The 13,777-nt window shown below is 43.1% G+C and overlaps 1 non-coding gene and 1 pseudogene across 1 annotated transcript; both read left to right on the top strand.

The window, feature by feature from the left end:
• The first annotated feature begins 233 nt into the window (after nucleotides 1-233).
• Nucleotides 234-4,646, top strand: LOC138152137 (nuclear pore complex protein Nup98-Nup96 pseudogene; annotated as a pseudogene).
• On the top strand, nucleotides 282-387 carry LOC138152224 (small nucleolar RNA U13). Its single transcript, XR_011166057.1, has one exon. It is a non-coding gene; the product is annotated as a small nucleolar RNA U13 (small nucleolar RNA).
• Nucleotides 4,647-13,777: the final 9,131 nt, after the last annotated feature.

Raw genomic sequence — 13,777 nt, 5'->3', positions numbered from 1 at the left:
CCTCTTCCCGGGAAAGAGAGAAGCGAGGAGGAAGGTGAGGGGCGGAGTCTCTGGGAGAATATATTTGCATATATAATAACCCCTATCTTCGAGGCGTCTTCCTTTTTTATCTTCATTAACTGAAAATGAAGATGAGTAAAAGCTTCTTCTTAGCCAAATATTCGTCTTTTACAGGCTTTAGAACGCCCATATTCTGAATAGACATTGCGGCTATAAGTTCGCCCTCAGCGTAAAGTCTATGGCGGACTGTGAGGTCTGTTGGCGAGGTGCTGAAATTTCAGATCCTTCTGGTTCATAGGTATGATGAATGGGAATTCACGCGTTTGCGTGAGATGTACCACCTTGTTTATATACTTGTTACGCACTGGTGCATTTAACCATCTGATCTGAACCAGCGTTTGCTATTTTAGGGCTTCTGTCTATGAAGTCTGCGTATTTATTTGCCGGCGTTTGCTCTTTTAAAGCTTTTGTTTATTTCAAGTCTGTGTATCTAGTTGAATTTCGTGGTTGGATTTCAACCTGCGGCTGCCATTGTGTTTGCTACTTTTGTTTGTGTGGGCTAGAGCCGGCGGCTGCGTGACATAAACCTAAACGTTTAGTGTGTACTTCGTGTATTATGTTTGGTAAGTTATTTGAAATTCCCTCTCCGGTTGGAGGGGAATTTGGGACTTTTACTTTTGCCTCCAGTAACAATCCTGGAGGCATTTCGGGAAAGACACAGACTAATCCCGAAGGCTTGTTTGGGTCAGATTCGTTTAGCCAACCAGTTACCTCCTCTACAGTCACTGGCTTTGGATTTGGAACGTCAAATAGCTTGTTTAGAGCTGCTAGCACAAGAGAAGGTCTCTTCTCATCCGAGAACGATGCCTTTGCACAAAATACTCCTGGTTTTGGAAGTTTGGGAACAAGCACTAGTAGTGGAGATCTCTTTGGAACCACAAATAAAACTTCCAGTCACTTTGATGGTACATACACTTCCCTTTCTGAACCTAGTAGTTTTAAAGCAGCTCCTATTGGAACCACCATAAAGTTTTATCCTCCAACTAGCACAGATACTATGGTCAGTGCTGGAATTAGCACCAACATAAGTACCAAGCACCAATGTATTACTGCTATGAAAGAATATGAAAACATATCACTGGAGGAACTTCGTTTGGAAGATTATCAAGCTAACAGAAAAGGTTCTCAGAACCAGGTGGGAGCAGGTGCCACCACAGGGCTGTTTGGCTCTTCTACAGCAACCTCCAGCACCACAGGCCTCTTTGGAAACTCTGCTACTAATTCGGTTTTTACATATGAGCCGAATAAAACTGCCTTTGGGACAAGTACAACTGTATTTGGGACAAGTACAGGTAGTCTCTTTGGTGAGCTGACTGGCCCAACTGCAACCACCCAGAATGCTGGCTTTTCATTTGAGAATACCAGCACTCTTGGACAGCCAAACAGCAACATGATGGATTTATTCGGGGGAACCCAAGCCTCATCTGGAAGTCTTTTTGGGACAACTACAAACACGAGTGGTGCTACTGTATTTGGAAGAGGAACAGACCTCTTTGGGCCAACCAACACAGGATTTGGTGCTGTTGGTTCGAACCTATTTGGAAGTAACAAGCCTACTGCATTAGGAACTACTAAAACCAGTGCTCCCTCATTTGGTACAACCAATAGTGGGCTCTTTGGTTTTGGTGGAAGTGGGGATATTTTTGAAAGTAAACCAGCACCTGATACTCTTGGAACAGGACTTGGAATAGACTTTGAAATAGGAATAGTTCTTAGTGTTGGGCAGGCATCTTTATTTGGAACCAACCAGCCCAAGATAGGGACAGGGACCTTGGCCACAGGAGCTTTTGGAACCCCTGGATTTAGTGCTACTACAAACACCTTGGGTTTTGGTGCTCCTCAGGCTCTTATAGCTTCAACAGATCTGAATGCTTCCACTGTTCAGCAGGCTGTTCTCCAGCAGCACATCAATAGTCTGACATATTCACCATTTGGAGACTCTCCTCTCTTCCGGAATCCCATGTCAGACCGCAGGAAGAAAGAAGAGAGGTTGAAACCCACAATCCCGGTGGCACAGAAGGCTCTGACCACTCCTACCCACTATAAACTGAGGCCTCGCCCTGCCACTAGAGTTCGGCCTAAGGCTCTGCAGACAATAAGGACAGCTAAATCCCACCTTTTTAATGGGCTAGATGATGATGAGTTATCTCTAACCAATGGAGCTTTCGTGCCCAAGAAGAGTATTAAGAAATTGGTTTTAAAGAATCACAATAGCAACCTCTTTCCTCCTGTTAGTCAGGATGCTGATGATCTGGCCTCACCATCAGATTATCCAGAGTTTGGGGAGAGATTTAGTTTTCTCAGCAAAGTTGTTGATAAGAACCATCAGCAGGATGGGGATGGTGACTCTCTTGTGTCACGATTCTACACTAACCCCATTGCAAAACCCATCCCACAAACCCCTGAGAATGCAGTAAATGAATGCCACAGCAGTGTGGATGATTCCATTGTTGTGTTGAACATGAATGGTATCTTACAAAATGGCCTGGAAGGAAGCAGTGAAGAGGCCTCTTTCCATAATGAGTCTCTTCAAGATGATCTAGAAGAAGAGGAAAGTACTTACCATATCCATCCAGCAGGCATTATTCTCACCAGAGTTGGCTACTATACGATACCGTCTATGGATGACCTAGCCAGAATTACCAATGAAAAGGGAGAATGTATGGTAACAAATTTCACCATAGGTCGAAAAGGTTATGGCTCAATCTATTTTGAAGGAGTGGTAAATTTAACTAACCTCAACTTAGATGAAATTGTACATATTCGTAGAAAAGAAGTTTTTGTCTACCTGGATGATGAACTGAAGCCTCCTGTGGGAGAAGGGCTAAATAGGCGGGCTGAAGTTACCTTGGATGGAGTTTGGCCAACTGATAAAACTTCTCATTGCTTAATAAAGAGTCCTGAACAACTAGCTGATATCAACTTTGAGGGCAGGTTAGAAGCTGTTTCACTAAAACAAGGTGCCCAGTTCAAAGAGTACCGACCAGAGACTGGTTCTTGGGTATTTAAGGTCTCCCACTTCTCAAAGTATGGCCTACAGGATTCTGATGAGGATGAGGAGGAACATCAGTCTAAAGCAGCCAGTACCACTACAAGTGGCTATCCATGGCAAAACTACTCTTCCACCCTAGAGCCAAAGCCCAGAGGTGGAGCAGCTGGGGAGGTCACCCAGGAGCCAGCTTTGGATTCCACAGTAGAAGAAATTGTCCCTGAAGAGCAAGAGCCTGTATCTGCTTCAACACACATTGTGTCTTTACTGGGCGTGAACCCCCATGTTTAATAGATCATGATCATGAAAGTATCTTTGCTTGCTGAGGAAGAAGATGCAGATTAGGTCCTTGATCAGCGCTTTGGCAAGCTTCCTGCCAAAGCAGACCCTCTCAAGAAATCTGTTCTCCCAGACTTCCCATTTCATCAGCACACCCACCGAAATCCTGAACATTAATTGGTGATTTACTACAGTCAAAGTTTACAAGTGGAGCTTTTCTCTTGCCAAGTGCCTCTGTGCCAGAATATCTAAATGCTAGATCTTTATCTGTAACATGTACCCCTTCTGCATCTCCTTGGTCAGCCACTCCACCACTGGCCCCTGTGTTTGCAATGCCCACCCCAGCCCCTGAGGCCCAGTTAAAAACTGTGGGTGCTTGGAGACAGCCAGGTCTAGTTCCCTTGGAAAAATCTGTCACCTGTGGCAAAAGAAAGCTCTTGATGGATATGGCACTCTTCATGGAATGTTCATTCTGGGTTGGCTGGGGCCTCAACTGGAACTTTGTCAATAGTGGTGATCAACTGAGTGGATGCCAGGAACCTGGAGATCATCACAACACTGAATCTATGGAATATGGATTCTTACCTGATCCAATAAATGTCAAATCCCTAATAGAGTCCCCATTCAAAGTCGACATGGAAAAACTGAGCTTGAAACAAAGGAGGATGGATAGAGATTTACAGTTATACCAGACTCCCTTGGACATCAAGCTTAAGCACAGCACTGTCTATGTAGATGAGCTGTGTCCTCCTGTGGTCCCCAATCCCGAAGTAGCTGTCATTCACGACTATGCAGACTGGGTGAAAGAGCTATCAGGAGATTTGGCAGAATCAGAAACTAGTAAAGCACTGGAGCCTGACATGGACACTGTGTGAAGTCATCTGGGGTAGCCTAAAGGAAATAGAGGATCAACTAGACATGCCCAGGGAGTATGTGCAGAGCCTGGAGCGCCCAAGGGCTTTCTCCTGTTGGCTGTCTCAGACAGCAGCTGATCACATTGAGGAGGAAGTAGCTCTGTCCCAACAAGACAATCCCGTAGAATCAGTCTTCAGCTACCTCCCAGGCAAGAGCATCAGCGAGGCTTGCAGCCTGGCCCAGATGATCACCCACTCGCCTTTCTTCTGTCCCAGCTTTATATATATAAATAAATAAGTGATCTAGATTATGCTCCTGTCTGTTTTTCTGAGATAAAAAAATAAATAAATAAAATTTTTATCACCAAAAAAATATATTTAGGAATCTAAGTTGGGACGAGTTTGAGATTTAAAGACGACTAAACTGGGAAATAAAATATACAGGCACTGGAGTAGAGTAATCCATCTTGCCCTACTAGAAAGTTGGGGGAGGACATAAGAGAGAACAGATTGGGGGAAGGGGTATTCAGTGGGCTCGCTATTTTGGGGTGGGGGTAGGGGAAAGGTGGGGAGAAAAATCTGTAACTCAAAATCTTGTGAAAATGAACGTTGAAAACTAAAAATAAATAAATAAATTGGAAAATAAAGACAACTAAAGAATTTTTTGTATATGTAGAGATTATGTGTATCAATATTTGCTGCATTAAGAATTTAAACTGAATTTTTAGTGTTTATTGAAAAGCAGGCGTGTCACATCACATAATTAGCATAAGCAACAGCGTTTCAAAAAAAGTAGCTTTTCCAAAAAAAAAAAATTTAGGGAGAAGAGTGGTATTGTTTTACACGTTTTTTGCAAATCTCTGGTTTAATAGATTGGATTCTCAAATGTGCTTCTGCACTTAATCTTTTTCAACATGTGATTGAAGTATATGAAGAAAAATCCAGTCTCATACATATTTAAGTTGGAAGACAGAAATACAATAGACAAATAATGTCTTAATAATATGAAAATAGTTCTGACCTCTCACATCCCCTGAAAAGGTCTCAGGAATCTACAGGAGTTCTTGTTCACAGTTTGGGAACTGCCAATGTAATGCATCTTCAAATTTTATTACAGATGAAAATTCAGAATCCGAGAAAGAGCTTTGACCAAGTTTGCTCAAAGAATTGAGAATGAAGGGCTTGGGAGAACCAGAGAAGAGCTGGATCAGGCTCCACACCTATGAACCAAACTGTTCAGTCAGACAAGCATTTTGTAAATACTGTTTGCCCCCAGGCACTGTACTAATGCCTGGAGATGCCAAGGGGAGTAAAATGTGACCTCTGCCTTAGTGAACATACATTCTGATGGTAGTGACAATGTGTAATTAACTTTTACAGAGAATATTTATGCAGCATGGAGGGAAGGCAATAGAAGAGAGAAAGGCATTAGCAGCTGAGGGAATTGAGAAAAACCCCCTGCGGACCTGTGGGACGTAAATCTTGGGAGACAGGGAGACCCCTCCTCATCCCACACACCCCTTCTCCTGCAGCTGTGTTTAACTGGCTTTGGGGCCTGTGCCTCTATTTGTAAAGTGGGAGGGGGAGGAGGAGTTTAAGATTTTCCCCATCGGTAAAACGAGAAGACTAGACTATATTATGTCTGAAGTCAAATAGTCCTTGTGGTGGTTTGCTCCTTCGTCTCTGGGCCACGTTGTTTCATTTGCCTCCCACTCGCTGGGTATAGGAGGAAATTTACTAACTATGACCTACAGAGGGCAGCAGAATCCCCAAGAAAGGCTAAGGCTCTTTGCTGGCAAAACCGTCAGAGATGTGTGGAAATGGGGCAATCACAGGCATCTCACAGCCCTGTTGTTATAGTGTTCTATCTGCAATTCATCACCCGAAAACCTCTGAGCTAATCAATGGAAAATCCACGTATTGAGCCCCACGTCAGCCAGTTCCTTTCCCTGAACTTTTGTAGGACTTAGTCTGTTACCAGTTTTTTGACTAATTTTGTCAAAAATCTTAATGTGTATTTATTGACACCTACCAGTTGCATGACATTTGATGAGGCCTGCCAGCATGAGACTTAAGCTTGAAATGACTTGAATTCTGCTATGAACTTGCTTTGTGACCCCGAGGAAGTTAGTTTTCCTCTCTGAGTCTGTTCTCCTCTGTGAAATGCAGGAGAGAGGTGGAGAAGGGGTTGGAAATGATCGAAGACCAATCAATAAACATTTATTAAGTGCTTACTATGTGTCAGGCACTGTGCTAAACACTACAAATTTCTCTTTTGATCCTCATGACAACCCTGTGAGGTCCCCTTATCCCCGTTTTGAAGTTAATTTGGAAACTGAGGCATACAGAGGGTAATTGATTTGTCCAGAGTGACACAGCTTGTCAACGTCTGAGGCTGGATTTGTACTTGGCTTCCTGACTCCAGGTCCATTGCTTTATGTACTGTATGAACCACCTAGCTGGACTGGGAGGAGAGACCCTGAATCATACATGATTCAGAGCTAAAGGGCTCAAGATGGTAAGTCTTGCTCATTGCTGAGTGGAAAGAGCTGATAATCTAGTGAATGTACAAAAATTGTAATTGCCCTTCTGCTTCTCTTTTCTTTCCTGGCTGTTCTCTTAATATCACAGTGGGGGGGGGGGTGAAGGTTCTTCTCTACCTCCACATTACATGTACCTTCTTAGTGGCCCTCCTGAGACCTCAGCTTAAAAAGACCAAGGTCTCCCACTGCATCCAGGGCCATCTTCAGTCATGCTGAACTATGTCTTGCCACTGGACCCAATGGCTCTGGAGGAGAAAGTGAGGCTGGTGATTTTTCACAGCCCTTCTTCACTTAAATCCAGTTCACCTGCATTACATGGCATCACCTCCTTGATGTCATAGCCCTCTTCAAGGACAAAGGACAAACAACGTTACATGCAGTACCTTGTCAATGAACTCCACTAGGTGCTATGGTTTCTGTCTACTGTTGCCCCCTTTGGTGTTAGTTCTTTATTGATCTTAGGTGATGGAACATTTGCTATAAGGTGGCCGTGTTCAGGATTGTAGCCAACCTTATGAGTGTGAAAGATCTTGGAGACCCTGGGTTGGAGATGACTGAAAGCAAAGGAGGCAGATGTCAAAGGCACCATATCAGAAAAGATGGTTGCTAACGTGAATTGGCCCAAGCTTGGCCTGTTTTAACAACAGATATGTCCTGAGAATCAATGGCCAGATGATATAAAATATCAAATGTCTAATTAGCAGTTGTGAAAACATGCATCATATTCTGAATATATTTGCATCCTAAAAATTGTAATTATTGTAGTAGTTACTGAATTCTGTTTTCATGCTTCAGGTTAATGGAACTCTTTTATGCTTGGTATTTCTTACCTTTCCTGTATCCTGATGCATATTGTAAGTTAAGTACCTCTTTAGCTCCCCCTTTTGCTGACACTCTCCTCTCCCTGTACTTGTGAGCCATAATGTAATTTACTATAATTAAAATTGTTCCTGGGGTGATTGTAGTAGGGAACTTAACAAGCCAATGAGAACAAGAAAAGAGATCCCCCTTCTCACTAGAGTCAAGCTCCACAGGACTGAATCTGGTCCAGATTGCATTCCTGGTTACAGGGATGAATGCCCAGTTCTTTTGAACCTAGCCCAGTGGTCCCTCTTAAGGCTAGATGTGTGAGAGAGGGGGACCTCTTCTGTTTTTGAAAGGTAATTCCAATCAACTCCAAGTACCTCTTTTTGGGATCCTTGCATATGTTTGGGGAGGGGCAAATACATATTTGTTTTCTTTCTTTTTGAACTAAGCTTGCTTGTTCTATTATGTTGTATGTGATGGAAATTCCATTAGGCTTTCTCTGTGCCTTGGCAAGAATCCATTAGGGAAATTTTAAGTGCCCTGTGGTTCAGAGACGCAGAAGAAATTTTGTCTGGACCCCCAGTCAGATCACCTTTGTGTGCAGGGAACCCTGAGGAATTTCTATGTGCCACATGTAAAAGGAACACCTGGAAATTTTGTCCAGGCTTCTAGTTGGATCACCTTATGGCATGGAAGAATTTCCAGCACTTGTGAGTTCACCTTCTTGGGAACAAATTCAAGCCTAGATAAGTAACTTGTGTTGTCCTTTGTCACTGATAATATGGCAATATGTTCCTGGGCAGCCTAAGTATAGGGTCTACTGTTTTGAGATCAGTGAAAAGTAATAGCAGCCTTTTCTCTCTAGTATAGAATCATTCACTCAGATAATCATCCAAAAATTATAGTTTTGTGTTGTATTGGGGGTTTGAACCTGGTGAGGAGAGCTACTTACTCCCTCTAGCTGGCTCCTACCCTTGCTTAAGCACTGACCCTCTTTACCAGCTCCTCCCTTCCCTAAGACTTTCTAGTATGCTCCTTGGGCTCTACGCCTTGTAGGAGAGGAGGGGAGGGGAGGAGAATCGTTTTCCTTTCCAACCTCCCAAAGGAAGACAATGGAAAGAGGAGGTCCTGAGGTTACTACCTCTGCAATACTAGCTCCCACATTCCTTGCAGCCTTTTTCCACCCAGAGGCACTAGAATCTAAGTTGTCTAGAATTGGCCTGGATTCACATTGTCCCAGACTTTGGGGAAGCTATAAAAATATGAATCAATAAAATCTCTTTTGTTCAGCTCCTAATTCATATTTTTCCCAGTAAAGGTCTCAGAAATAATATAGTTAATCTTTTCTCCACCCCCTGTATGTTTATTACCTATTGTCTCTGCCTCAGCTTCCTTGAGCAATGAATCATACATGGGTCTATAATGCAAGAGTTCAGTGGCTTTATCTTAATACAAGCTTTAAAGACTGGATGAATAGTAATATAAATAAGCTTAGAAGAAATAGAGAGACACATTTTTCAAACAAACATTCTACCCTGAGGAGGAGAGAAAAGAAGGGAATCTGTCTTGGATACCCCCTTTTGGGTATGTTCAAGAAAAACCCACATCTGTTCAGACTTGCCTCTTGTTGGCCTGATGGAATTTATAATTGAGTATGTAACATCTAGGATGGGAGGGGAAGATTAGGTAGAAGGGGATGTTAACAGCAGGGAGGCTGAAAGTAGAGAAAGTACTAGTCTTTGTATCCCTAGCATCTAGCACAATGCCTTGCACATAGTAGGACCTCAATAAATGTAGGCTTGTGTTGACAAGCCATGGGCAAGTCACTTAACCCATCCAGGGGGACAATGGTTCTCTGATTGGGCTCTAGGAGGTTCTGTTTTCTAATTCCATTTATCAGTCAGAGTCTTCCCAGCAGAGCAAAGATATACCTTGACTTGTCTGGGCCAAGCATTGGTTCCTTCTTGTTGGTCTGCTTCTTTTTTCTTCTCTCCCTTGATTGTTTCATTTCCTTGTTCAGAGGTCCATATATTCACTTGCTAAACCACAGCTTTTATATTTGTTTTATGGGAAACATTGCAGTCAGTTTCCTTGACCTCATTGGATTCATTTTCAGTCCTCAGAATCACATAAATAATCTCAGAGGTTCAACTCTTACCTGCTCAGGAATCCCTTCTACAACATTCCCAACAACTCTGCTCTGCAATTCATAGTCTTTTTCAACTCTGTATCTTTGCTAATATCCTGTTCTTAGGATCCCTTTCCTATCTTAGTGTCTAAATGCTAGAGCCATAATTAGAATTTTTCACACTTGGAATAAGCTTTATAAAGCTTGATTAGAGCAAGTACCATGAAGAATGGCCTCAGATAAACAGCTTTTCAAGACAAATTCTGTTGCAAAGGTTGGGATAAGGACTACTGTGAAGAGAACTTTGGAGGCCAGGTGTGAAGGCACATCTAGGCTGCTTTGCCTGAGATTGGGGAAAGTGATGATGGTGGACATGATCCAAGAGGGAGGACCCTTGAGCCATTTGGTAACTTCTTTCTGAGGGGAATGTGTGCTGTCAGCATCCTCTAAATGACTGTGCCCTTGGGCAGTGCTCTCTTTACCTGGCCCTAGTTACTGGGCTTTATCTAACTCTACCCCTCTTTCATGACAAATCTCAAGTCTCTTCTCTTCCACGAAGCCCTACAGCCCAAATATTCTTCCTTTCTTTTTCTGAACTCTTGCAACAGTCTCCTAGTTACTTAACCACAAACTGCCTTAGGCTGTAACTTAACTTTCATCTGCATGGGTACAATTCTTGTTTGTCCCTCCAAAGAGAGCAGACGTTCTTTAAAGGTAGAGAAGTCGTGTACTATATATAGCTCTTGTGGCTCAGCACAGGGCTAAGCCTGTATGTAGGAGGCATTCAGTAAATACTGACTTTAATAACTTCCTGGATACTGCCCTGCCTCTCTCCTACCTTTTCCCATGACCTTTACACAAATATTACTCCTCCTCACCTCCAGGATGTTCAACCAGTTAAAGGGTTTCTACTCTACCCTCTACTTAGGAAACTAATGTATGAATGACTCCATGGGGTCATAGAAATTTAAGAGTCAGGGGGGACCTTAGGGACCATGGGTCCCTATACCTTTGCTGTATAGGTGAAGAAATAGAGTTGGTGGGAGGGGATAGGGAAATGTCTAGGATCCCATAGATAGTGTGTAATGAATGATAGAGCCAGTACGAGAAGGTAGGCCTGCTAGGGCCCAGGGAACGGTTTATTTCTGTAGTGGTCATCTCCTCTAGGAAGAGTGTAGTTACAGAAATCACCTTTGAATCAGGATCTGACTCAAAGATTGTAGATTTCATGAGGGAGTAGTAAAGGCTAGAAACATCAGCCTCAGGACTATTGTTCTGTTACCTGTGCTTAAGGGAAGAAACAAAACAGAAGGAGTTATTAGGGATTTGAGATCTTGTCTCAGGCTAATTTAGGCAAGTAAATGTCCTTGCTGCCATATGTATGTGGCTTTGATAGCTGCTGCTGGGGAAAGGGAGAAAAAAATATGCTTCTTCTACCCCTTTCCTTATTATAAGTCCAAAGAAGAATTCATGTTGGATATGTTTCCCACCAAGGAGGCTTCCCAGAAAGAGAGCAGAAGTCATCTGTCCTTATGATCAAATATAAAATTCTCTGGTTATTTTTTTTTGCCTTTTGGAGGGCAATTGGGGTTAAGTAACTTGCCCAAGGTTACACAGCTAGTTTTTTTGTGTGGGTGTTAAGTGTGTGAGGCCGGATTTGAAATCAGAGCCTCCTGACTCCAGGGCCGGCACTTTTACTCACTGCACCACCTAGCCGCTCCTTCTGTTTTTCTTTTAAAGCCCTTCATAACTTGGCCCTCACCTACCTTTCCAGTCTTCTTATACCTTACTCCCCACAGAGCATTCTGTGATCCAATGAAACTGGCTTCTTGGTTGCCCCTCTACTCCATCTACAGACTCCAGGCATTTTCACTGACTATCCCCCATGCCTGGAATTTTCTCCCCCCTCATCTCTGCCTCTTAGGTTCCCAGCTTACTTCAGGTCTTAGAGAGAAAACCTGACCTTCTGTAAGAAATCTTTACTGATCTACCTTAATGCTGGTGCCCTCCCTCTGTTAATTATCATGTAACTATATCTATGCCTACACATACATACATGCATATGTGTATGCCCATGAGTGTGTGCATATATGTGTATGTAGTTTGTACATTGGCTCCTCCATTAGGTAGTGAATTTCTTGAAAGCAGGAACTGTCTTCTGCTTTTCTTGGTATCTTCAGGGTTTAGCATATTGGCCCATAGCAGGCCTTAGTAGATGCTTGTTAACTTGACCCACAGAATGGGTGGCATTTTCTACTTCAGTTAGATGTCCTCTTGGCTTTGCTAGCACCTTTCCCCATTCGGTGGGGACCCAGGGAGCGACCAAGGGCCTCTGGTTACACATGCCCTTTAGTATGGGGCCTCAACAAAATATATACCACTTCATGGGGGTCAAGGCATGAATGTCCCACTCCATAACAAGTGCCCCAATTCAACCCTTCCTCCTTAGGTAGTTAAGGAATCTTAGACTCCACGCATCAAAGGAGGTCTTACAGACCATTTTCAACACTTTGCAAATAAATGACACCCTCTACTGTCTCCTCTACATCCCTAGGGACAATAGCACAAATTCCTCTGGCACTTAACATACATTCTCTTTGAGCTTTACAGCAACTCTAAGGCAGACTCGGCACTCTGGGTATGTCATTGCCATTTTACAGATGAGGCAGAAAAATTAAATGAATTACCTTGGTTGAAGAGCTAATGAGTGCCACAGGCAAGTTTCTAACTTAGTTTGTTGTTGACTCCAGGTCTGGCACGCTTTCTTTTTCTAAAAAGCAAGTATCTGGTGCAATGGATATAATGTTGGGCCTGGAGTCAAGGAGACCTGAGTTCAAATCACTTGATGTCTCTTTGTCCCAGTTTCCTCAACTGTAAAATGGCAGTAAGGATCATCTCTACCTCCCAGGGTTATTGTGAGGGTCAAAAGAGATAATATTTTTAAAGCACTTAGCAAAGTGTCTGGCCCATGGTAGGTGCTTAATAAGTGCTTATTTCCTTCCCTCCTACCTGTCTTGGCTTCCCTTTGCTCATCTGTAAAATAAACTGGTAGGACCAGTTGGTCTTTGAATTCCCACCTAGCTCTCAGTGTATTATCCTATGATTTCTGAACCTCTCTGCCAAGAGGAAGGAGTCATGCTTTATTGTCAGTCCCCTGAAGTCACCCTTGGTCACCTAGTTGTTCAGAGTTCTGATGTCTTTCAGAATTTTCCTTTACATTATCGTGTCCAATACGCTTCCCACTACTCCATGTTGCCTTCAGATGGCCTGGTTTAATTAGCCTCCTGATTCAATAGTGTAGTTCACTGTTGGTTTAAAAACAAATTACATAGGCATCATTTCCTTCACTAGAATTCTCCTCTGCCCATTATGGAATCAGGGTACTCTTGAGCAGGCCATCACACTTTCCTAAAATAGCATGCTTTTTCAGGGCTTGCACTCACTACTTACTGACTTCTGTGTTCTACACTGGGCAGCTTTTAATGATCCCAGGCTTCTCCCTGAAACAAAGGCCCATCTTTTTCACATCAATATTCTTCCGGTGATGCAGTGTGACTGTGAGTCATGAAATGCCACAATCTCTCAAGAATTAGAGCTGAAGTCACCCAAAGGGTAACAGAGAGGCACATGGAATAGAAGCACAGGCAGAACACAGAGCCATGTTGGGGATTTTCTGAGCACCCAGCATTCTGGGCAGACACCCAGGGCAGGATGGATGGGAGGACAGGGGTAAGATTCACCATGATGAAGAGTGGTGGGGGAGAGCCCACGTCAAGGAGATCACACAGATCAAAAGAATCAAAGTATAACTTTAAAAAATGTATTAATCCTCAGCTCTACTCCACCCCTTATTTCTAAAAACAACCAATTTTAATTTTTTTTTTTGCCTTTTGGAGAGCAATTGGGGTTAAGTAACTTGCCCAAGGCTAGTGTTTTGTGTGGGTGTTAAGTGTCTGTAGCAGCAAGCACCCCAAGTGTCCTCAGGGTCGCTGCCACCACAGGTTCTTGGATCTGCTTTGATAAAGGAAAGCAACTCAAAATGGGTTAACAAGCTTACTTTAATCAGTCAGACATATATCATTTACCTTGTTCAGGGGAAAAAGGTCAGTACCCCGAA

This window comes from Petaurus breviceps, unplaced genomic scaffold, assembly GCF_028583685.1.
Source record: "Petaurus breviceps papuanus isolate PSGF00001 unplaced genomic scaffold, PetGlider_PUasm1.0 90919, whole genome shotgun sequence".
In the NCBI taxonomy this organism is placed as follows: domain Eukaryota; kingdom Metazoa; phylum Chordata; class Mammalia; order Diprotodontia; family Petauridae; genus Petaurus; species Petaurus breviceps.
The sequence above is the reverse complement of the archived record's forward strand: the minus strand, read 5'-3'. Positions and strand labels throughout refer to the sequence as shown.